Here is a 25,188-nt window from a genome sequence, read left to right on the forward strand (position 1 = left end):
TATTTATCACTTTCCATGTGTGACTTTCACATGTTTCACAACTGATTATTAATACTGGAAACTAATTGATGAAGATGCTGCAGCTTATGACCATAATTTTTTTAATAAGAACTACACAAGGTTGCTCTTGATTTCTTCCTACAGCTAAAACATTTCTTTAAATTTCAATGTTAATAACAAACTGGCCATTAAAACTTTTACCTTAAGAATATTATCAGAATGAATCAAGATTTGCTTTTTGAAACATTCAAGCCCCAAATAAAAGCTCAAGGCCAATTAAGGTTTAAAGTTATTTTTAAGTATAGGTCATGCTTCAAAGGTCAAGAGTTAAAACATGTTGGTAACCAAAGAAAGGCCATGTCACAACTCACAAGGAATACACGTAGCATCAACCATTCAGAAAATATAGCCTAGGTTAACATCTTTAAAAAGTAAGTCATGCACTACAAGATCAATATCATAAGGTCAAAAGTATTGGTAACACAGGAAAGTCTTGTCATTAGGAATATATGTGAGTTATGAAAGCCCTAGCATCAACTGTTAAAATTAATAGGCATTTGTTAAAGTTTTTTTGCCAAAAGTAAATCCACCTTCAATATTATGGTCATGGCATCAAAAGAAACGATACCCAAAGAAAGTTCTTCACACAAAAAACACATATGTGAGACAAGAAACACTTTGCACCAACCTTCAAAAGTTATTACCATGTAAACTTAATGTTAATAATATATTGCTTCTTTTTGAATTTACACCATGGAACAATGCAAGATAGATTTCACAGACTGAGAGTTATATAATTGATCTTAGCATTTCAGTATAACCACTTAGTTCTTATTTACACATATAAACAAATTTTTCAGCAATTATGTTCAGGATCTAATACCTCTTTTATAATATTTACACATTCAAGATTCAGAAAGTCAATAAAAATTGCATGACTGCATGCTCCAGAAAACAAAAGTTGTTTGTCTATTTCTTCATATACATAAATTGTTATCAGTTTATAAAACTGTTTTAAGCCAAATAAAACTGATAAAAACAAAATGTTACTATGTTTACCTATTTTAAGTGGGCTTTTAATGTGCTGTTCATCAAAGCATAACTTTTTTTTATTTACTTCATTCACAGATTCTGAGCCAAAAATTATAGTACACACCCTTTAAAAGAAATCCGAGTTCTAACTGAATACATCATATTAATGGTAGATCATCACTTGAACAGTCCATTAAACATGCTTGTTATAACAATTTAATGAATACATGCACCAATACATTTAAGAATGAAATTAACCCTAGCTGGAAAAAGAAATGTGTTTGTGAAATGATACAACCCTTTTCCAATTTCAACTTTAAATTCTAGCTTAACAAGAAATCTGTGAGCCAATGCTCACTAGTAATACCCCCGCTCTGATGTAAATCAGCACTATCATGTTAATATACACAAGTTCAATTACAGGCAGATGCACAGAAAAATATGAAGTTGACATCAGATTCATATCAAAATTAATCCCACCATATGGCATGCCTCAACAAAGAGTGTAATAAAATCTGCTATGAATAGCTAATGGGAAAATTGCGACAAAATTTTTTATGTATGAAACGGACAGACGCACAGACAAACAGGAAGTTGACATCGGATTTTTAGCAAAAATGACTATCCCACCATATGGCATGCTTCAGAGAAGATTGTGTTAAAATTTCAAGCATCTACGATGAGTAGTTGCTGAGAAAACTGCAACGAAAATTTGTTACGGACAGACACACGGACACACAGCTACACAGACAGACAGACAGACAGACACATAAGGGTAAAACAGTATACCCCCCTCTCCTTCAGAGCGGGGGTATAATTAATCCAAGAATAGAAGTCTGAAAAACGTCTTTGAAAAAGAGACAAATGGGCCACATTACACACCTGAATATTTGACTTTAAAGGGGCATGCACACAGTTTCAGCTAAAATTTCAAAATCTATTTTTTTACAAATATTTAACTAGGGTCTAATGATCATCAAAATTTGAACGCCAGTTGTCCAGATACAAGACAAATTTACAGCTCCAAACCTTTGTTATGTAAACAACGCTAGTGTCATGTTTTTGTTTACACAGGTTAATATACCGCGTATAAGTGGAAATTTTAGCAAGACACAAATTTAGTGATTTGTCCTTAAAAACAGGTATTTTATTTTTAGCAAGATGTAAATTTTTGCGATTTAAAAATGCTCACTAAAGAAGCTATTACAAATAAAACACAATTAATTTTTAGCGATATTCAATTTTAGAGATCACGGCTCCCTCACTAATAATGCCAAAATTAAATCCTCAAATCATTAAAAAATTCTGCTTATATGGTACTGATATATGTTCGTTCAAAGAAGATAATTTCAAATAAAAGTTAATTTTAAATACGATTCGACAGTTACTATTGATTTGCTGAATTTCATTTTGTTATAAATATGATATTTTCTATATGTAAACAAAAACAAGGCAAGAGCCTTGTTTACATTATGAAGAACTTTAAGTTCTGTATCTTGTTTGTTAATCAACAAATGATGTTCAAATTTTTGCTAATCATAGATGATGACTTAGGTAGGAACTGTAAACATTAAAATTGGTTTTAAAAAATCAGTTGAAACTGTGTCCAGGCCCCTTTAAAAAGCAACTATAGAAATATGTCCATAGGACATATGAATGCCCTGCCGAGTGCATATTACTAATTTAATTCAAAGGAAAATTTGTATAAGTGTATGAAGTCTGATACACTTACACAAATTTTCTAAGTCTGATGAGAATATCTTGAACAGTTTATTTAAAATTGAAATCTAAAAAAATTGATATAGATGATAAATTCTCACCAAGTTATGTATGAGTGTAAGCTTACATAAAAATCTTTGAAAATACAAATTAAAGAAAAAAGAGGTCACAGGAAAATGCAAGGTGAAAAGTTGCTGCAGCTTAATAAGCTCTCACTAATATGTATCAGCATATTCTGTTTGATAAAAATCTTGAATGTTAATTAAGAACTGAGCTAAACACTAATTCAAATAAAGAGGGCTCAAGGTCAAGGGAAAGTCTAAGGTAAAAAAATGTTGTTGTTGAAAAGCTTACATCAGTATGCATTGGCATATGAAGTTTGATAAAAATATCATCAATGGTTTATTTGAAACTTAAATGAACACTAATTTTAAAAAAAGTGACGTCAAGGTCAAGGAAAAGTGTCAGCTTTCAGCAGTATGTATCAGCATATGAAGTTTGATAATATCTTGAATTGTTTATTCAAAACTGATCTGGACGTAATTTTAGAAAAGTGAGATCAAAGTCATAGGAAAGGTCAAGGTGAAATACTGATGCAGTTGAAAAGCTAACATCAGCATGTATCAGCAAATAAGTTTGATTACAGTAACTTGAATGGTTTCTTTAAAGCTGAGCTAAACAAGAATTTAAGAAAGTTGTAGTGAAGGTCAAAGGAAAGGTCAAGACATGTTGATGCAGTTGAAAAGCTTACATCAGTTTGTATCAACATTTGAAGTTTAACTACATTATCTTGAATGGTATCATTAAAACTGAGCTTAACACCTAAAAAAGTGAGGTTAAGGTCAAAGGAAAAGTCAAGGTAAAAAAATGTTGATGCAGTTGACTAGCTTACTTCAGTGTGTATCAACATATGAAAATTGATTACACAGTCAAGATATTTTAATCAAATCTGATATGCTGATATGCAAATATATGGCATCATAATTAATGCTTTTATGAAGTTGGAATACATGCCTGAAGGTTTAAGGGGACTGACCAATTAAAGCTTTGGTTTATTAGGTTACCTTTGTTAGCTTAATGCAAGGAGTAGTTGCAGGATAAAGAAATTGATAGTGAGCATTTATAAGACTCAATGTTTGATTTTTTTAACAGAAACCCAAGAAGGGAGAGAAGCCTGCTGTGTCCGAACATTTCAGTCAACCAAACCTAGGTAGCAACCGTCTGGACCCCCTCCCTAACTCCCCCATGCACCACGATCCACTGATCCCCTCAAAACCTCTGCCATCCTTCACCAAGAAATTCATCAAAAGGATGAGACACTGTGTGATATTTCTATAGTGCTTAGTCTATTTTGGACCTTGACCTTCCCTTTGACCTTGACTTCCACTTTGGTTTTTGGCTATACTTGAAAAAATATTCAAGTTATTTATTTTCATTACTTTATACAAAATGGTGAGATTTGATGAGAACTGTGTAGTTAGTTTAATACCCATGCAGGAGCAGAAAAGATTTTCAAAGGTATTAATGCATTTTTACTACTGTATACAGGGAAATTTTCGACCCCGTTTTATTTTGGCCCCTTTCGCCCTCTCCTTGATTGGGCGAATTTAAAACGGGCCGAATTCAAATTACACCTCATAATTTCTTAAACAGAACTATGGCTGGGTGAATTTAAAATGGGGCAAAATTGTTCACAAGTTCAAAAGGGGGAAAATAACACAGGGCGAAAAAAAAAACCTGTATACAGTATATAATCTATATATAGCCCTGCCCTAGCACAGGAATCCCTTATCCTATGGCCATTTTGGTAGAGGAATCAATGCTTATCAAAATGATGCCAACAATTTGATTGTTTGATGTCCAGGAGTAAAAACAAAGATTTTTAAAGACTGCATCAAATTTGGTGGTTTTAGCCCCACCCCTCAGGCCCCAAGGGGGCAGGGATCATGAAATTCACAATTTTTTTTTCACCTTCAACCACAGATGCTTTATGCCAGTATTGATTGAAATTGGTTCAATGTTTGCCGAGAAGCTGAAAATGTTCAAATGTTAACACAAAACACCCAATGGACGAAAACAGATAGCAATAGGTCACCCGAGTTTACTCAGGTGACCTGGAAAAAAAATTTCAAAAAAGTTAAAATTATGTTCGGAAAAGTAACTTTCACTGTCACTTATCTTTATGGACAAGTAAGAGAAAAATTAATGTAGAACCCCCTCTAATCTGTATCCACAGGGGCACATTTAGTTGCTGACTTTTTAAAGCTTTTAACATGCATGTAATGTCAGAGACAGCTAAAAAGAAATGAAATAAGAAACACTTGCCTTTTGATGACATTTATAGCTGTAATTAAAACATTTCACTTATTCCACTTCCTCATAGGTAAGTCTAATTAATAAATGTCTTTTTACTTACATATGACTTTAAACGCTGCCTGTAGATCCATTAGATGTCCCGAAAAATAAACATTCTTTGAGTTGTCACTGAACAAATATCACTCAGACAAAACTGAATTTTGTTTAAACATTTCCATTTTCTTCACAAATAATATCCAGATCTGTTAGAAGAGGCCATCCAAGTACCCAGAGTGTGCTTCTTAAACTATCAAGTTAAAATTCAAAATATTTTTTTTTTATTGAGGTACCATCCCGTTTCCGATTCTTTAAAAATACAAACGAAAAATTTAAACAAAGTCGACACAATAAACTTGTGTTTTATATTATGCAGAAGGCACCCTATAGTGAACAGATTGGTTCTGTACCATGCTCCCAATTCTACAAAAGTGCACACAAGATGTACTCTTACCAGGAACATTACACTTAGACCAGAAATAGATTATATACTCTTCAAAAGAACATGGCACTTTTCTGCACCAGCAAACACTCTTAAAGAAGACATGGAATCAGCACAGTTAATGCATACCTTGAGGCAAAAAAAAACAAGAGGCTCAGACCTCCAATACATAGAGGGTGTCAAGAATGTGTTTAATTTAAACCCAAAGTTCAAATTTGGTAATCCCAAAAGGTGAAGCCAGGTTTAAAGTCAATGGTTTTAAGATTGTTTTTCTATAAGGAATTAAAACAGTGAAGTCGGACACAATTTAAATGGAATTAATCTTAAAAATACCTTCATTATTCTTGTTCATTAATGCAGATGTTTTGAAAAAATATGTACTTTACATATACAAGTGCCTATATATGAGTACTTTAAGTAAATTACTCATATGTTTTCTACATGTTAGTGTCCCTGTCATTCACTAGTTTTGTTTAAGAAAATTCATATTCTTTTTGAGCAATCAACTTGTCCATGTTGTCATTCAATGCCCATGTTTAGATCAAGATCAAAATGGATGCTTGCATATAAAAATCTCTTATCATGGTCTTGCTATTTTTTGGAGATTTCAAAAGAATTTTTGGATTCATTCCCACCCATTCCCAACTGTGGCCTAACCATTTCCTCGAGGAAGTTGGATTGGGGGTGGGGGTAATGAGGGCAAGATTTCAACAACTTAAATTGAGATTTGTCACAAATCTTTAAAATAAATCTCACGATTTTAGGTCTAGTAGCTCCTGAGAGGATTTTTAAATGAAAAAACAAAATTTCCACTATTTCTTAATTAGCTCCCCTTGACAGATAGCATGACTCTTCAATTGAACAAAATCCCCATTTTTAGCCAAGAATACCTTGTAGCAAGTTTGGTTGAATTTGGGGATTCAAAGATTTTAACAATATTTAAAGCTCACCGATGGATGTAAGGATGGGACTAAAAAGATGCTGTATTTTTTGTAAATCTGAAGTCATAGTCAGATTACTTTAGCTAATAAAAACAAAGTAATGTGCTAGTTTTGTAAGGAGATGACTGTGTAGATTATATTTTTTTTACATTACTTGATCCAGCTACTAGATATATAAATATATGTCAGAACACAGCACTGCATTAGAACACAGAATTGTGTAGGATTTACAAAATGCTGATGCTTAAGTAACTTACTGAACGACTTCACCTTACTGTAAATCTGGAGCCATATACATTTTATTCTGTATTTATGCAAACAGAGTCAGCCCACAAGATCATTAGCCCGATTGATCTGTTGAAGCTCTGTGCTGGGCGCACTGTTCTGATGAGGCTTTTAGTCAATAGAATGGTCTGATTTTTTCCCCCAGTATGTTACAAAAGCAGTACTGGCTGACCTACGATTAAGTAAGCTAAATGTATCGATTTTAAAGCAAAAAGACTAGAAAACATTGGTTAGTCTATTTGCCTGAATAAGCAGACAATTAAGACACTTGGAAAGCTCTATTGCACCAAAGATTTTAATATAAATTTTATGTGTCAGTCTGACATGAATTCCCTATAAACATTGCAAATTAAGATGTAATAGTCCAAGAATGTGAAAATTACAATAGATAGAAATGGCACAAAAATAGACAAGAGATGTTTGTAACACACTTATGCCTTCCTTCCCAAAATAATTGGAATATTTTTAAGTCCAAGGGGCAAAACTCTGTCAAAAATTGCACCATCATACCAAAATAAAAACAGAACTTGACCTAGATTTCATTCAAAATGTGCAACCTTTGCAAAGCAAATAAATGAAACTGCAAATAATGGATATTTTTTTAGTCCAGTCCAATGTGCAACTTCTGTGAAGAAAAAATGGAATGGTAAAGACCGACCTATGGTCCGACAGAAAGCAGCAAAGCAATATACCCTCCGTAATTTTCAAGAGGGTAAAATAACGCTGCTGCATTGTTTTCTATAATATGTTGTCCATATCAAAACATACAGCTGCATGAAATGGAAAGCACTTCAAAGTAATAACATAGGTAATCAAAGATTACAGATTTCTGCTTCTACCTCAATTAATGTTAAGTCTTTCAGCAATATCAAAGTAGGAAACAAAGCTCCCACTAAACAAGACACAGTCAGAAAATGCAAGTCAAATCCAACATCTATAAAGCAAGTTTGAGACAGTTTGTAAATTGATGCATCTTCCATGCAAGTTTGGTTTGGATAACCCGTTTGTTTCTTGGTAATGGAAGCTTCAAGTAACTTAAACCTGATCCCTCATCAGCATCTGAAGATGCACCAACATGTTCACTGATCTGGAAAATGAGGGTCAAATCCATATTCTAATTCAAATCTGCATCAATAAATATAATGCAAAGACTGGTAAGCATGGGTCTTATAGTCACTTTAGAAAGCTAAACCACTCCAAATAAAAATTTACCTTGTTTTTTCATCTGCAAAAAGTCAAATTCAGCATCCAAAGCAAGTATAGCTGCATGTGTACAATCTTAGATGTATCATCCATGCAAGTTTGTTCAAGTAGGGCACTGGAAAATGGAGGTCAGATCAAGCATCAAAAGCATCATCCATAGTGTGCATCCTTAATGTACAACACAAGTTTGGTCAACATCAGTATTGAAAAATTTAGTACTTAAAAATGAAATGGGAGGGGGAAAGACTTTATAACCTTGTCATTCATCTTGGAAAATGTAGAACTTTAAATAAACAAACCTGGTATGATATTTTTCAAGGAATTCTTTATAGAGATGTAAAGAATTATGGATATAGCTAGTAGGTAAAATTTGATAAGCCATTGAATTTCCTCGCCCTAGTTTTACTGTGGCAAGAAAAGCTGATGAACAAATCCATGTTGCTAATTCTAAAATCCTTCCCCTTTGCCAAGGACACCAGTTCTATCTTCAATAATACTTAAACCCTTTGACCTATGACTCCAAAAGCCAATGTTAACCAGGAGCTCTATTTGACCCTTCAAAAATATAAATGTGTAACTTTTATCAGCCATTGTTGTTGCCGGTGGCCAGATAGCTCAGTTGGGAGTCATGATTTGAACAAACTTCAATCTAAACTACCTGAGGATGCTTCCACATGCAGTTTCATCTTTCCTGGCTACAATAAACTTATGAAAATAAAGCTATAAGAAAAGATCCTCTTAAAGTTCTGTTTTTTGAATTGGTCAATGAATACATTAAAATTGCCAAATACATTATAGGTATACTGTGGTCAAAGAAGCTATACATTGTCAATCAGATTTAATATGAAATTCAACTCAATTTCTTCTCCGATATTTATAAGACACCCCAGCAAGAATTAAATCAAACATGGACATTTTAATATTTTCCTTTCTAAATGTACAATGTTTACATTTCTTTTATGAATTGTATGTGTACCAACATATTCTTAGGTCTTCCTGGGGGAAGACTAGACACAGAAAGAAATATTGATAATTGAACCTTTGGACAAATATGTGATCAATTATATTGCTTATTCAGCCAAGTAAAGGTAATGCATTTATTGTTAGATAAATGTAAACATAAGTCAACTCAATGAACTAGTTTCAAGACAACTCTGAACAGACAATGACTATTATTCCAGTAATTTAAACAAACTGTTTCAAGACAGGGCGTTAATTTGGGATCAAACACATTATTTGAAATCAGAAATCTGTTAATTTTTACTAAGGGAAGTAAAATTCTTTCTTCTCTTGACCTATAGACTCATTAAAATAATGTTGTCAACAGCTAGTTTGAACTTCTATTCTGACCAGACAAAGATCAGTCAGTAGAGTGCTTGTTATTTGGTTTAAAGGTTGTAGGTTCATACCCCAGCCATGACAATATAGCTAGTAACAATGTTCTTTCACCAAGCATCTTGCACTTAAAAGATTAAAAATTTGCTGATTTAAAAAAAACATATCATGGCCGAGTTAGAACACTAAAGATCCTTCACTGTTCAATGGGCCTGAGTGCCAATAAAGGACTTTTAACTCTACAACAAAAAATGCGGAAACGCATGTGCAAAAAACATACCGTCAAAGGATTCTCAGGTGCTTACCAACTGAGCTATCCAGCCATTAATGACGAACTTAAAACTACAATAGTCCATTATCAAACACAATGCCAAAAAAATAATCATAAAAAGAGGTCGTTATCAAAGAAATCTACAAAATCATCTGTTATAACAGTAAATTATACATAAACAGATCTTGTGTATCTTCTATCTGTTTCAGCAATGAACATATGATAGAAAGGGCACTTTTATCGTATGCGTCGTGCGCCATTACGAATTTCACAAAATTTTACATTCATGTATGTGTGTGCCTGAAAAGTGACTATGTGATAAATTAATATTTTTGCACAAAATACTATTTCCATTAAAAAATTTTATATAATAATGAAAAATTTGAATGTTACATTAACAATGCTCATGAATGGAAACAAACCCCACATAACTGAAGTGCGGAGAACCAAGTCCCTGGCATAGTCTAAAGCAATGACCGCGTTATATACATGTACAAACAAAGAATGTGCTGATTTTTCATAAAAATGCCACAAATTATAAGTTTCATAATATATTTATCTATCAATTAACCGATTATCATTTATTTAATTTCATGGTACAGATGCGAATTTAAAACGCTCTTTTGTAAACACATATCGAAGGCATGGTGTCTGAAAGTTACTTAAATATCATAGATAATCAATGGCGTCAACGTATTTCATCGTCTCAAACATAGTCAGCATGTTTGTCGGCTGTTTTAAGACTTTGAATCACTGTATATTGAACAAAATAATGTTATATAACAAAAAAAATTGCCGACAAACGTGTGCTCACGCTTAATTTATCAAAACACGTGTTAAAAAAACTTCTCGCTTCCATTGTTAAAAACCTGTTAAATATTTGTGGCAACGTGATGTCCACCTTTGAGTGTACTCGTGAAAACAGATGAAAATGTGATAAGTTTACTTCAACAATGACCTCGATCCAAATCATGTCTTTGACAATTTTTGCCGATCAGAATTTAGCACTTAAGCCGAATAATTTTACGTGTCATCACATTTTAAAAATAATTTCATATTGACATCACTATAATATGCTAAACACGTATTCGAATTTTTGGAGAGAGAGACAGAGGGATAGAGAGAGATGTCAACAATGAAGCCAAATACATAGTCCCGCCTATAATAAATAGCTTATTGTGTCAATCAGAAATACCACTTCGGGTACATGTCTTCTCGGATATTTATCATTGCTTCAATTTTGATACATGGCAACATGGCAGTTTTTAAAATGTTCAACCTAATATAACAAATTTTAGCTCTTTCCATTGCTCGTAATATATTTTGGATTCACTTCAACATAGCTTGGTAGAGGTCTTCCGAAGATCCAAAATAGGGCGAAATCCACCCATTGATACTTTGAACTTCAATAGGATTTTTTGTATATATAATTTAAAATGACGTGTAAATATAAATATACAATATATTTATACGGAAAATTTTCAAAAATATGACTTGACTTAATTTATTATCAGACAGAATATTAGGAGATTTTTCTCCAACAGACAAGGATAAAGCGCGTTTTACAACATGCCAAGCCTTTTCCCACCATATCTCACACCAAAACAAGATAGAGAAGAAATGTAGTGGCGGACAGAGGGAGTTTGGGGATCAAACACTTTGAAATCAAGCGAGGAGCCCCAATATTGTTACGTTTTATTCAAAGTTAAACTATCTCTCTTAGATAAGTTTAAAATAATGTTTTAATGGTTAAGTTGAAACTATTAAACCAGACAAAGATCAGTAGAGAGTGTTTGTACAAATTTGAGTGCGGGGACAAAGGCTATGAGTAAGTTCAATACATTGTACATGTAGCTATGTACATGTATTTTACCAAGAAAATCCTGGAATGTCGCATTAAAAATGTTAAATGTCACAGGGATACATATAAAAACAGATAAATATAAGAATTGTTTCTAATTGTTTTATGAAAGAATTATTTAAATGGGCCGAGCTTGCGTCAAAATGTTTCTTGTTTTGTATTGTTTTATGGAATGAGATTGAATACTGCTTCGTTATCTCCACATCCTTCATGGAACAATACAGACTGAGAATCCAGCCACAAACACTTTTTATTTGCGAAACCTATAATTTTGCGTAATTAACACAAGGCCGAAAATTTATTTCGCGTACAATAGAATTCCTTAAGATTATTTAAAGCAATGACCACAATTCGTGAAAATCTCGCTAATAAAGAGTCAATTGACTATTTCGCGAAAATAAGGTGTCGCAAAAATAAGGTGATCTAAGTATATGCCCGACAAGGAATTTCCATGAAATTTTATTCTTATCTTGCCTGCGTGGTGCAGTGGTTAGAGCGTCTGCTCTAGAGCTGCGAAGTAAGCAGTTGATCCTTACATCGCAGGTTCGAATCCCACTGTGGGTGCTGGCACGATAAAGATCCCTCACTGTTCTAAGGACATCTTTAAAAGTGCCGAGTATCAGGGTTAGGACAAAATTTGCAGCTCTCCACCAGCAAGTGGTGGCATCTCCATATGAGTGAAAAATTCTAGAGAGGGACGTTAAACAACATACAATCAATCAATCTATTCTGACCCTCACCTTGGAGTAAGAATTTGTTCAAGATCACTGCAAACCTGTCATGCAAACACACTCTATAATAACACCAAAAAGTAAGAATTAAGATCGAGATGTTTCTGACAAGTGATATACGCATTCAATTATCTGTAAATGATAGAATTTTTGGAAAAAAATTATAAACTTAATGAGACTTTGTTTGATTGAAAAAGGAACAGTGTTTTCCCTTTATTTCAAAGTAAAGGGTTAGAGATCAATTGTTGCAGGGGCTGAGGTTTATACACAGAAAGACATTACAACAAATTTTTATTTCAAAATTTTTGTCAATTGAAGCGGTCAAAGGAGGGTTTAGTTGTAGTTCAAATTGCTGATTAAATCAAAATGTTTACCAAGCTCTATGATAAATGATATGACTCTAACTTTTCCATCATCAACTTCCCTTACTTATGCAGCAATATACCTTCATCACCTACATACGGAGTTTATATATCTCAGTTGATTCAATACGCAAGAGCATGCTCTACGTATGAACAATTTCTAAAACAAGGTAAATTATTGACAAACAAGTTGATGAAACAAGAGTCATCATTTTGTAAGTTCTATGGTCGATACAATGACCAAAACAATTTATCATTGAGTCAAATGCTGACTGACGGTTTTAATACTAACTGTTAGTCCATTATTTATACCCTGAATTTATAACAGATTTGTCCCTTATTTCCTGATCATGACAAGGAGCACACGGTGGGTTTGACCAGTCAAAAGAAAATGCTCACTCCTCCATGGCACATACTTTCCTGATCCCAACTCTGATGTTTTGGAGGTCAGTGTTCCTCCGCACCTAATTTGTATTGTTTTATGGACTTTTGATCTTGAATATTGTTCGTTATCTCCTTGTGTTTCATGTCAGAGTTCTTAAAATTAGCACAGTATATAGTTACAGTTAATCCTAATTGTTACATTTCATGATTATCATATCCGAAAGCTATTTCATTTTAACATATGATATATGTGAACTTTGTCTCCAAAAATTTGATTTTCCAACCTTAAAATGTTTTTCATGCAATACTTCTACAAAGATCCTAAAGCCCTGTTTCCACGATCTGCATTACTGTAGCTGCTTTGAAGGAGAGCTGGAAAAGAGAGGCATGTAAACTAGGGCTTATGCACTGCATGCCTGCAATCAGAGCTCTGTTTTAGTCTGCAAATATAGTTAAAAAGGTAATCAAGATTAAGAGGTTACCTCAACGAATGTTGTCTTTAAGTAAGCTGCAAAGTCACACAATTATGTACAAAAATTTCATCCAAAAATGCAAAATTTATGCAATTTTGATTTGATACTTTGGAATAGACCTATATAAAAACTTCAAACTAGTTCTTCAAGAAAATGTAATTAAAATCCAGCATCTGAAGCAAGTTTGAGAGTTTTAAATCTCTTGATGCAAATCATTTAAAAGTTTGGTTTCTATAAGCCTTATAGTTTCTTGGTAATAGACCTGACCCATAACTTTTACGAGGTCCAAGATCTGGAAATCTATGCCGAATTCAGCATCTGACGCAAGTATTAATTGCATCCTAAGATGTATCATCCATGCAAGTTTTCAACATAGAGCTCAAAGTTACTTGGATATGTAACCTGTATAAAAAACTAACCTTTTCACTAATCCAGAAAATGTAGGTTGATCCTGTACAAGTCTTGTATGCATCCTAAGATGTATCATCCAAGCAAGTTTAGTCTATAGGGCTCATAGTACCTTGGAAAGAATCCTGCACCCAAAACTATAACCTTTCACTCAACTGAAAATGCTTCAGATAGATTTTCTGTAACAAGTCTGGTAGTCATGCATCTTAAGATGTACCATCCATGCAAGTTTGGTCATTGTAGGGCTCATAGTAACTTGGAAATGAAACCTGCACCAAAAACTTTAATCTGTTCAAAATTCAAGGAAAATGTAGGTCAGATCAGCATCTGAACAAGTCTGGTAGTATATACACACCAATGCTTTGGTCATTATATGGCTCACAGTAACTTGGAAATGAAACCTGCACCAAAAACTTTAATGTTCACTCAACCAGAAAATGTAGGTCAGATTCAGCATCCTGAATCAACTGATTTAGTTGCATCCTAAGATTTACCATCCATGCAAGTTTGGTCATTATATGGCTCACAGTAACTTGGTAATAAAACTAATGCACAAAAAACTTTAACCTGTTCTTACCAGAAAATGTAGATCAGATTCAGCATCTCAAGTCAGTTGGCATATTGCATCCTTAGATTATCATCCATGCAAGTTTGGTTACTATAGTGCTTATAGTTATAGAAAATGAAACCTACACCAAAAGACTGACCAAAAATTTAACCTGCACCAAAAACATTAAGGATTCATTCCTTTGCTGACATTGCAGCATCTGAAACCTGGTACAATGAAATCACTAGAAACATCTTCCATGCATGTCTAATCAATATAGGACATAGAAGTACTTAAAAAGAAAACTGCTCCAAAAAACTTAACCTTACAGTGATTTGACGCCGACGCTGAGGGTATTACAAAGCTCCCCCAATCTTTGTTGAGGTGAGCTAAAAAGTAAGAGCAATTGGTTACCAATATATTTTTCTAAGAAGCAGCTGCAAAAGCAAATTATGTAAACCAGATTTAAAATACATATACACTTTTAGGATGATATCAGTCTTTGAAATAACTATGATAATTCCATAACGTAGATAAACAACAAGCAGGGAACAAATGGACATGTAAAAAAAAATATTCCATAAATTAGAATTCAGATTTTTGATAAATCTCTTTCAAATCAAGAAATATATTGACAGCATAATGTAACAAGCAAATATTGGTGATCCTATAGGTCGGGATAGATATGGTGATCTGGCCAAATTCACATTGCTAAAAAAATTTATAAAGACAAAAATATTTTCTAGGCTGCTCAATTTTTGGCAGGGCAACTTTTACTAACAGTCAGTTCTGAACATCTAGCTTATATAATAACACTGATGAGTCACTAACACTTTTATAGAGTCAGAATTGTTACGAGTTTGATCCTGTACATTTACGCAAGGTGAACCAACAAAGAACAAGCAATGAATCTTGATCTCAGGAAGAACACTAGTCTAAAAGTTTTGAATTTGTGAGAATGCTTTTAATTATTCTTGTATAACACTGTAGTCATGAAACACGTGTTCCGAGTGATCATCTTCGACAGTAGAACAAGGGCCTCGGTCCTAGTCTTCCTCAGCTCAGCAAGTTTGATTAGTGGAATGACGTCACCCAAGCTTCCTGTCTCGTTAAAATTCAAGCTGTGATCACCAAACTCGTACATATACACAAATTCTTCAATAATTTTTGCCCTTAAAACCTTATCTTTGAAGAGTACTTAATGTTCTGTTAACAACAAACAGATTTCCCTGAATAAAACTGATTTTCACTATAAAGATTATGCAATGTGATAAATATTGTGATCCATGACTGAAACATAAATAGCTAATGGGCAATTAATTTTCAATGGCTCTTAATTTAGTAAGGTAAATTTCCCTCTCAAGTCAGTTTGCATATTAAATACTGTACATTCATTCAATGGGGGGATAAATGCGTAATATTAATGATATAATGTAATCAAATAGACCTGATAAATAGTTTTGGTTTAGCATGGCAGACAGACAGGATTCAATCACCGTTGGCCAGATGGGAGAGTGGCCTGACACCAGGTTCAGGAGATCCTGGTTTGAATCTCGGTTAAATCCGTCACAATTTAATATTCCTCTCCTGTTACGACACTGTACATCAGCAATTGACATACAGTGATTATGATCTCTTTAGCATGCATAAAGAACCCATCCAATCTCTCTTGCCTCCCTAAGCTCTTGTAAAATCATTCTTTACTCACATATATTTTTCTGAAATATGTAAAATTAAATGAAAGTGAGATGTCTTAAATCAAGTATATTCATTCAAATGGATTTAGAAATAAATGCTTTAATAACCTTCCATAACGTAGATAAACAACAAAGCTTTGACAAATATGGATATGGAATGTCAAAATGTATACAAGAAAAAAATCTTGCTAAGGGTAACACTCAAAGTTTTCACTCCAAGAAATATATTTTCAACAGATATGGAAAATGATATTCATGATCAATAAAAGTCATAGCATGTTTAAAGGTCCAAGTGGTTCAAAGTTTAACAGAAATAGCACATTTTAAGAAGAGACAACAAAGTTTGTGTGTTTAAGGATTTTGTGATTTTCGGTTAAATCATTGTGACCAAAATTTTAACATCACTTTTCGCATTATATTTTACGAGGTACTTCAGTTTCATTATCTTTTGTCCTCTGCTGAAAGTGAGGGATATTAACTTCCATCTGTCTGTTCGTCCGTTTCTCCGTCTGTAGTAACGTTTTCGTTTCCAAGCGATATCTCTAGTAAGCCTTTCAGCTTTTGCAATGAAATTTTACACGATAAGTCCATATGGCCTAAGGAAGATCCCTTTTGATTTTGAGGTCAAAAAGGTCAAAGGTCAAGGTCATAAATTAAAAAAATTCTGTGTTTTAATAGCTTTGTTTCTGCAGGATATCTTGATAAACTTTTGAGCTTCTGAAAGATATTTTATACCAAACTCTCTATGGCTTAAAGAAGACCCCTATTAAATTTGAGGTCAAAAGCTCAAACGTCGAGGTTGTAAATTCATACATTTTATGTGTGAGTGTAACACTTTCCTTTTCCGGCGATATCTCAAGAAGCTTTTGGGTTTTTGCAATTAAATTTTATACCATAACTCCCTCTTCCCCCCTTTTGTCCATCCCTCCCCATCCCTTCGTGTCTGAAACACTCTCATTGCCAAGCGATATCTCAAGAAGCCTTTGAACTTTGCAATTAAATTCTACATGACAACTCCCTATAGCCTAGCTAAAGGAGACGCCTACTGGTTTTGAAGTCAAAAGGTTTCGTACAGGGTAAACTAGACACACTTGGTTTTTCATAAAATTCTGACAATGTACAACATGATGTACATGTATATGATATGTTATGTGACCTATTGTTTGCATTTAATTCCTTGCCTTGTCAAGTCCGTCAATGGCCAAGGGGAAAACTCTTGCTTTGCATGCTAATTAAAGGCCCCTGGTTTGACTCCCTATTAAGCCTTTTTTTAAATCTTTTTTTATCAATTACTAAATGATAGTACATGTATTTAGCATCTGAAATGAAGAAGTTATGATGCATGATGTGTACAAACAATTTTTATTTTGTGATAATTAAATATTTTAAAGAATAAGCAGTCAAATCTTCATCCATATTGGCATTTTTTGTTTGCTTCAGTACATAATTTAATAATTCTGCAAATCCGGAGAAGGCGGGGGAAGGGGGGGGGGGGGTCAACCCCCCAAATCAGAGCATCCTCCTCTTTTTTTTCTTCAGCAGGGGACACAAATTCTCAGAATTAGCTTGTAAGAGATCAATAAGGGTAAACAGAATATTTTGAAATGGACTGATAGTATACTTAGCTATCTACCGTAATTTTCGGGTTATAGGTCGATGGGGTATATAGGTCGAAAGGCTCATTTTCAGCCTTAATTTTTGAAAAATCCTAAGATAGGACGAACTTACTTTAACTCTTTTCCCCCTAATGCATTACTTCCTTTACCCCCTGATGCCACCATTTGACGCTATGCCCCATTTCCCTGTTGACGACTTTTGACGCATACACACAACAACCCTAAATAGCTCTGTGATTTCCCCTGTTTCTAAATAAATTCAGGACTAAAATAACAGCCAATCATGTGTATTATAGTCATTAGGTAATGTTACTATAATCACTGAAGTCACAGCTTGGTGTGAAGTACTGTGTGAAAAACAAGATTGTGTAGAAAGGTTTCATAAGCTATATTCAGCCTTAATATTGCATTTTATGTAACATACCTTGGATTGTATTAGCATTCACAATGTTTTTCATCAGTTCTAAAGTTGAATTTAATAGAAATAAAATTTTACAATGAAAATTAGAAAAAAACATCATAGAATCTTTAACAAGAACAACAATGGAGGATGGCTTTCCTATCAGTTATCATCTAAATAATACTTTCAACATTTTTTTCATCAGGGCATTGATTTAGATAACAACATGTATTAATTTATTTCCCCCAAGACTTTTGCAAGAAGTGGTCAACTAAATATATAAAGTATTTATAAACATGCCTGCTTGAACATGATTGCCCCAGGGGTCATGATAATTACCTATCATTATTAATCTATCTTAATTAATATTAATTAAACAAAAATAATGAGCCTTTTAATTGGTTTGGTATTATATTTTAATCTTTACTGTATAGTGAAAATTTCTCTCATAGAAAGGATAATATGAAGATTTTTGAAAAATTTTTTACCTGGTTTCACCTATATATTGTTAATTGTAGATTAAATTCTTAGAAAATTATATGACAATACTAAAGTTTTTCCCCAAACATTGATATATAATATGTGACACTTTGATGACAAGGTACTTAATTAGCATGTTCTAAATGTAATGGTCAGTCATTTCCAGTCATGAGCTTTCATCTTTCCTGTCCTAGTGGTTCAAATTGGAGAAAAAGATTTTTAAAGATTTTTCTTATATATTCCTATGTAAAACTAGGGCAATTCGTGACATGAACGTATCAAGAAAACAAACATGTATTTTAATGAGTATAGCATTTAAATAAAGTTTTTTAAAAAATGTAGTTAAAACTTCTTTGAATTGTGTTTCCACATTAGTTTCAACTTGCCTGTTCAATGCCCCAGTGTTGTTAAACCAGAGGCAAAAATAACAGAATACGTTTTTATTTTAAGCTATTTTTCCTATATATTCTATGTAAAACTTGGACACATTCCTAATATAGTTTATTCAGTTAATTATTTACCGGTGGCGACAATTGCTTCGATGTCCGCCATTTTCATTTTTGTTCCAGGGATTTGCTAAAATGATGTAAAACATATCAATAAAATTAATTTTTTACACATGTATTTCCATAATTGCTTGTAAAACTTGATATCCAAAACGATTTTTAGGAATTTGGCAACAATTTATTTCACTCATTTTACATTAAAATAAATATAAGACTTAAACAATAAAAAAAAAGATTATTTAAAAATGCCATTAATGTTAAAACACTACACTTGTGATTTTCTCCCCTTTAAAAAGGGTGTGGGTTTTACTTTTAGTAAACGATAATTCCTAACTTCCAAGATGGCTACCGCATGATGGCAATGGATAACACGTTGAGGAATTATTTTGTGCCAAGTTTGGTTGTCAAATTGGATATTTAATGGAATTTATTTTGAGAAAGAAGATGAAAATTGTTTAAATTAATTTTTTACAACAATAATGAAAAAAGTTATAAAAGTGGCACAGATTTGCTCTGAAATTTACGTAAATTTTATTGATTTTGGGGCATAAACTTGAGCCTTAGAAAGGTCGAATTCGTATATTGGGCGACCCTAGCGGTTCTGAGAAAAAAAGTATCGACCTATAACCCGAAAATTACGGTATATAATAATTTATAATAAAAGAAGAAGGTATGGTTTGATCTTTATTGTGCCCTAAATATTTATACCATATAAGCAGAATTTTTAGCGAGGATTTAATTTTGGCATAATTAGCGAGGGTGCCAAGATCGCTAAAATTGAATATTGCTAAAAATAATTGCACTTTATTGTAATAGCTTCTTTAGAGAGCTTTTTAAAATAACTAAAATATACATTTCGCTAAAAATAAAACACCAATTTTTAAGGACAAATCGCTAAATTTGCGTCTCGCTAAAATTTCCACTTATACGGTATAATGTTCTTAAGAAGTTATTAAATTGGCTTTAACATATGAGAGAGAAATATGATATGAGTAGATGAATATGATATATCATTGAAGAATAAAGCATGATGGAGGACCACTGAAAATACGACGTCATTAAGTTGGTAAATTTCTTACTTTTAAGGAGAAAAGCCTAAAATGACTAAATGCTGAGATATTTTCCTTTAGAAAACAGTGTCCACAGTCATTGCCCACTTCAATTTTAAGATTTATTGTGTAATATGCTTTGAAAAATCAGATATCTCAAAATCTTTGTGGGCGATGCATGTGGTGTACTGTTTTCTAAAAGAAAATTACAGTAAAAATTGATGTCTTCTGCTACATCTAAAAAAAATATTCACAAATGCACAGGTTCATTCTGTCACAATTAGCATAAGGATGTCCTATGAAAAATATGATTAGTATTTTCTTACGACATGGGATTCCATCAATTCAAAAAGCATCAATTTTGATTTATTACATCACTCTCACATTTTAGAAAAATATAGGGCAAAATTTGTATTGAAACTGTACCTTGTTCTTAGCTGTTTTATATAGTTTGCCTATATGGTGCAGTGAATATATATAGATGGTATGTATTTCTAGAATCACCAAGTAAAGAGTTTTTCCCAATATCTTTGAGAGGTAGTAAAAACTGATGTCTCGTTATAAGTGCTTACAATAAAATTATCTCTTAATTGCCAGTGTGTAAATCTGCATCCTATAATTTCATTGGCAACTATTGGTGACCTACCAAGATTGAAAATTTCAAGGGACACATAATTATAAAGCAAACAAAAACATAAAGCTACCTATCATTTCACAGATTTTGCATCAATATGACAATTAACAAGACATTTACTTGTTTTGCGTCAAGAATTGGTATTCATTTAGCAAGTTAATGAGGTAAATCATACCAATTTGTTAATTTCACATTGAAGAGTGATTTACAAGTAGCTCCCTTCTAGGTAAATTATTACAAATGCAAATTATAATATTAAAAAAAAATGTCCGCGCGCGCTTCCAAAAAAATCCGACTACAATTTTTTTCTCGACTTTTTGCACCAAACACACAAGAACTTGGAAACTTGTATGACAGATGCGCGTGATTTATAGTGAGATTGAAGCAGTTTGTGAAGTTTTGCACCATGTCTGTTTAACTGTTCATATGTACCAGGGGTGTGCAATTAGCATCAATTTTGAAACGCCCAGGGCTAACATTTTTGGGGGTCGGGATAGTGGTTTTGAATACAAAGAGGTAACCACGTCGGGTTAGTAAATATTAATATAACTACACACGCAATACATGAAAAGCACAACCGATATTTTAACTCGATTTTGGCTATAAAATTCCCAAAAAGTTTATATTTACTAGGACAACATACTCCAATTACTGTCAATAAATCTCAATAATCTTATCCATTTTGCACAACTACCTGACTTAGTTTACTTCCAAAAACGATCGTTTTTTCCTAGATTTAATCCAATTATCTGTTCCTCCGTTTCTAGAGCCCCACCCTAAATACATGCAGCTATATCTTTAAATTATTTATGATCACTCAATCAACTGAAAGATAAGTGTTTTGTGACTCACATAAAATATATTTCTTTTGTTTTGAATGATATAAGATGAAAACAAAATGAATTTAATTTCATTCTACATGTTCTAAATGAGCTAGTGCAATGATCAGAGAAAGGGAAGATAATTAATTGAAGTTCATTTTAATTTTATTTCATAATAATTTAAACATGACTGAATTTAATAGGAGCAGAGAAGAATTTAAACTTTGACTTTACTAAAAGAATGACCTCAGTACCCTGACTTTTATCAGCAATTAATTTCTTTTTCAACATTATTTTATAGTTTTAATTTTTGCCCCTGTGCAGGAAGTACCCATAACTAATTGCAGCTGCCACTAGCCTGTGGGCTAGTGCAATTTTTTTAATTGCACAACACTGTGTACTATAGTTAAAAACAATTACAAAGTTGTTTCATACACAGCAATAGAAATGGAAGCAGAGGAGATGTTTGAAAACATTACATTTATGAAAGTAAAGTCTTTGAAATTTGACACATTTTTACTTATTAAAAAAAATCCCCAAAAAGTTAAGAATGATAAGTTCATGTGGTATGCAAATGATATCTATCTTTATTTTTTAGGTTCACGCTCTTTGAAATCACACTTCATTAAAAAATATATATATGTATTAATTATATTCGCTCGCCTAATTTTGGAACCCAAAATAAAAAATAATATTTATAAAAAAATTTCGCTCGCTCGCCTCACTTTTTATTTTTGAAAATCCGAAGAACTATTTTACAAATTGGTATGGCCTTACTGTGTTAATGAGGTAAATCATCAACAACTCTGTTATTTTCACATTGAAGGGTGATTTACAAGTAGCTCCCTTAGAGGTAAATTAATATAACAATAATAGGCAACTGCATTAGGCTTGATGTAAAGTACAGTACCAGTGAAATGTACTATTTCAGAGTGTGTTGATCTCAACTGAACGTGGATAGTTTAAAGCATATCACTTTTAAGGTGTAAATTTGGTTGTAATTTTAGCCAAGCAAAAATGACCTTTTATAGTTATTGAAAAACATACCCATATATATAATGCAGATTGTTTCATGCATTAGTTCGACTGCACCTAACTTATGAATCCAAATGAAAAAAATTTAAATACAATAATAAATATTTAAATAAAACCAGTCTCTCAGTCATTTTTTAAAGGACAAGATAAGGTAAGACCCCTTTTGGTCCCTGGTTAGGGGTGTCTTAAAATGATCATGCAACAATTTATAAATTAAAACTACTTATCACCCCTGCTACAAAATTAGCATTGGTTCTACAGAGGTCATTATAAGAAAGGTCAGAAAATATGTGAATTTCCAAATTTTCTCATTTTTATGCAAATTTTAATCAATTTTACAGCACATTTTCTTTCAGAAAACAGAGCACAAGCTTGTTTATCTACCACATTTATATATTTCATACACTAGTATCAGATGCATCTTGTGTTTAAAAATCGTGTGCTCTATTTTTTCCGAAGTGAAAAGTATTTCAAAACTGACGAAACTCCACCAGAACTGAGAAAATTTGGGTAAACGTTATATTGTCCTATTTATGAAAACTTTGGTTAGGGGTGTCTTTTAAAATGATCATGCAACAATTTATAAATTAAAACTACTTATCACCCCTGCCACAAAATGAGCATTGGTTTTATTATATGCACTGTTCAGTTGTTCAATGCATTATAATTTTAATTCATCCATACGTTTTAAATAGCTTTGGTGGAGCCATGTAAAAATTAAAGCATAAATATGCATAAACTTGCATACCATTAATAAATGTCATGCTCCATTCATTGGAATTTTTGTGATTATTTTTTACTTATTTCAAAATTAATTATATACTACATTAATAAATGTGGAAAGTCATTCACTTATCGATTAGTGGTATTAATTAAACAAGCCATAAAACTCACATACATACAACATAATAATATTAAATGATTCTCTTTTGCTAAAAGCCTTGAAGTATAGTGATCTAAAGACAATACCCTGTCAATTTAGTGTACTGGTACATAATATAATCATGTTTCACACTCAAACGTTTGCTTCCAAGATTTTATTTCTTCAATCATGATTACCAGTATGTGATAGCCACATTTCGTTAATACATATGTCCGCTAAAGTAAACATGGACTCTGTTGGGGGAATGTTATGGTCACAGCCAGGTATTGATTGATCTGCCTGTGTTAACAGTGAATTGATTATAACCTCCATGCACTCAGACAAAATTTGCATAACCCACACTTTATCACAGAATCAATTATATCCCCATCCTATGTCCTTACAGTACTTGTACTTTGGTAGCTATATATAATTACTGTAGATCCTGATGTAGATTAAATCCGATTGTTTTAAATAGATTCAACCAACTTTATTTCCCCTTAGTACAACTAGAATGTCATTCATTCATTTCAGTTGAAGACAAAAATAACATATTTCTCAAAGTTAAAATGAAACTCTAAGTAAATCACTGATATGATATGACTTACCAGTAATGGCTGAGTAGAATAAATCACAGCTTTCATTGAAATCTTAATTCATGTGGTAAAATCATGCGAATTTCCTCTCATTTACATTCCTCGAGCTCTCCCTGTGTGTACACAAAAAAAAAAATGCAAAGTACATTAAGTGCGCACTCAGTTCACCTTGTGAACAGTTATTTGGGTCATGTCGAACTAAAAAAATATGAATATCATTCAAGTACAGAGCCCAGTGTTTACCTTTACACATATATGTATACATACAGAAATTCTTAATCCCATGTACACACAGTGTTTGCAGTAAATATTAACCTAATATGTACACAATGAAAGCTAATATAACCAGGGAATACAAAGCAGTTCATAAAACGAAATCAACCAAGAGATTTTTGGTGTTTTCCTGACTTCACTGCACTCACCTACATTGATAAGGCCAAGCTCCAACAGGAAACAATGAATGAAAAATACACTGGCCACACTCTTCCTAAAGAGAGAGAGAACTGCACTTTATTGTAAATCAATGATTTCTCCTATATCATTATAATGCAGAGTCTACCATTAAGACAAGCCAACTAAAGTACAAGGCTATAAATAGATCCAATATGCTTACAAGCTCTAACACTGTCCTCCACTGACCTATGTGACCCCATTGGGAAGCCTTGCTTGACCAACATGTTATAGTCAGCCATGATTAAAGGGCACTCATGCCCCTCCTGGTTATTTATTTACCAGTTAATAGTTAAATACAAGGGTTTTTAAAATTATTTTTTGATACAAATACTGGCAATTAATATTACTTGAGCATCATTCAATATGATAACAACTGTAACAACATTCAATTTTTTATTACATTGCAATGTACTTGCAGGTTAGTGTTGCATGAAATCGTTCCAGTGGCGGATCCAGAAGTTCATGTGGGGGGGTTTTGAGGCCCAAAGGGCCAAAGGGGGAGGGCATGGGAGGGGGTGTCCCCCTCCCATAGGTGGGGGTTTGGGGGGCCTCCCCCGAGAAAAATTTGTTTTAAATGGTTCTAAATGGTGCATTTTCCAGCATTTTGGGGGTACATTTTGTAGCTTTTTTAAACAGTCCAGTCCAATACGAAAAATCGTAATATTACTAAAATTCGTAATATAAGCAATTTCT

At 32.9% G+C, this 25,188-nt stretch overlaps 1 protein-coding gene across 3 annotated transcripts in view; it reads right to left on the reverse strand.

Moving 5' to 3' along the window:
• Positions 1–24,598, reverse strand: part of LOC134273102 (nuclear hormone receptor HR96-like) — a 100,792-nt gene extending 76,194 nt beyond the window's left edge. Inside the window, exons 1-2 of one of the 3 annotated variants that reach the window (XM_062755282.1) lie at positions 24,465–24,598; positions 24,055–24,155 (exon numbers count right to left, since the gene is read on the reverse strand). The gene's annotated coding sequence lies outside the window, so the exon portion shown is untranslated. Of the gene's footprint in view, positions 1–5,167; positions 5,290–24,054; positions 24,156–24,464 lie in introns of those variants that run through there. The other 2 variants (XM_062755283.1, XM_062755284.1) reach the window with 2 other exon arrangements.
• Positions 24,599–25,188: the final 590 nt, after the last annotated feature.

Source organism: Saccostrea cucullata, unplaced genomic scaffold (genome assembly GCF_032062105.1).
Source record: "Saccostrea cucullata isolate Sc308-1 unplaced genomic scaffold, CSIRO_AGI_Scuc_v1 ctg994, whole genome shotgun sequence".
Lineage (NCBI taxonomy): Eukaryota > Metazoa > Mollusca > Bivalvia > Ostreida > Ostreidae > Saccostrea > Saccostrea cuccullata.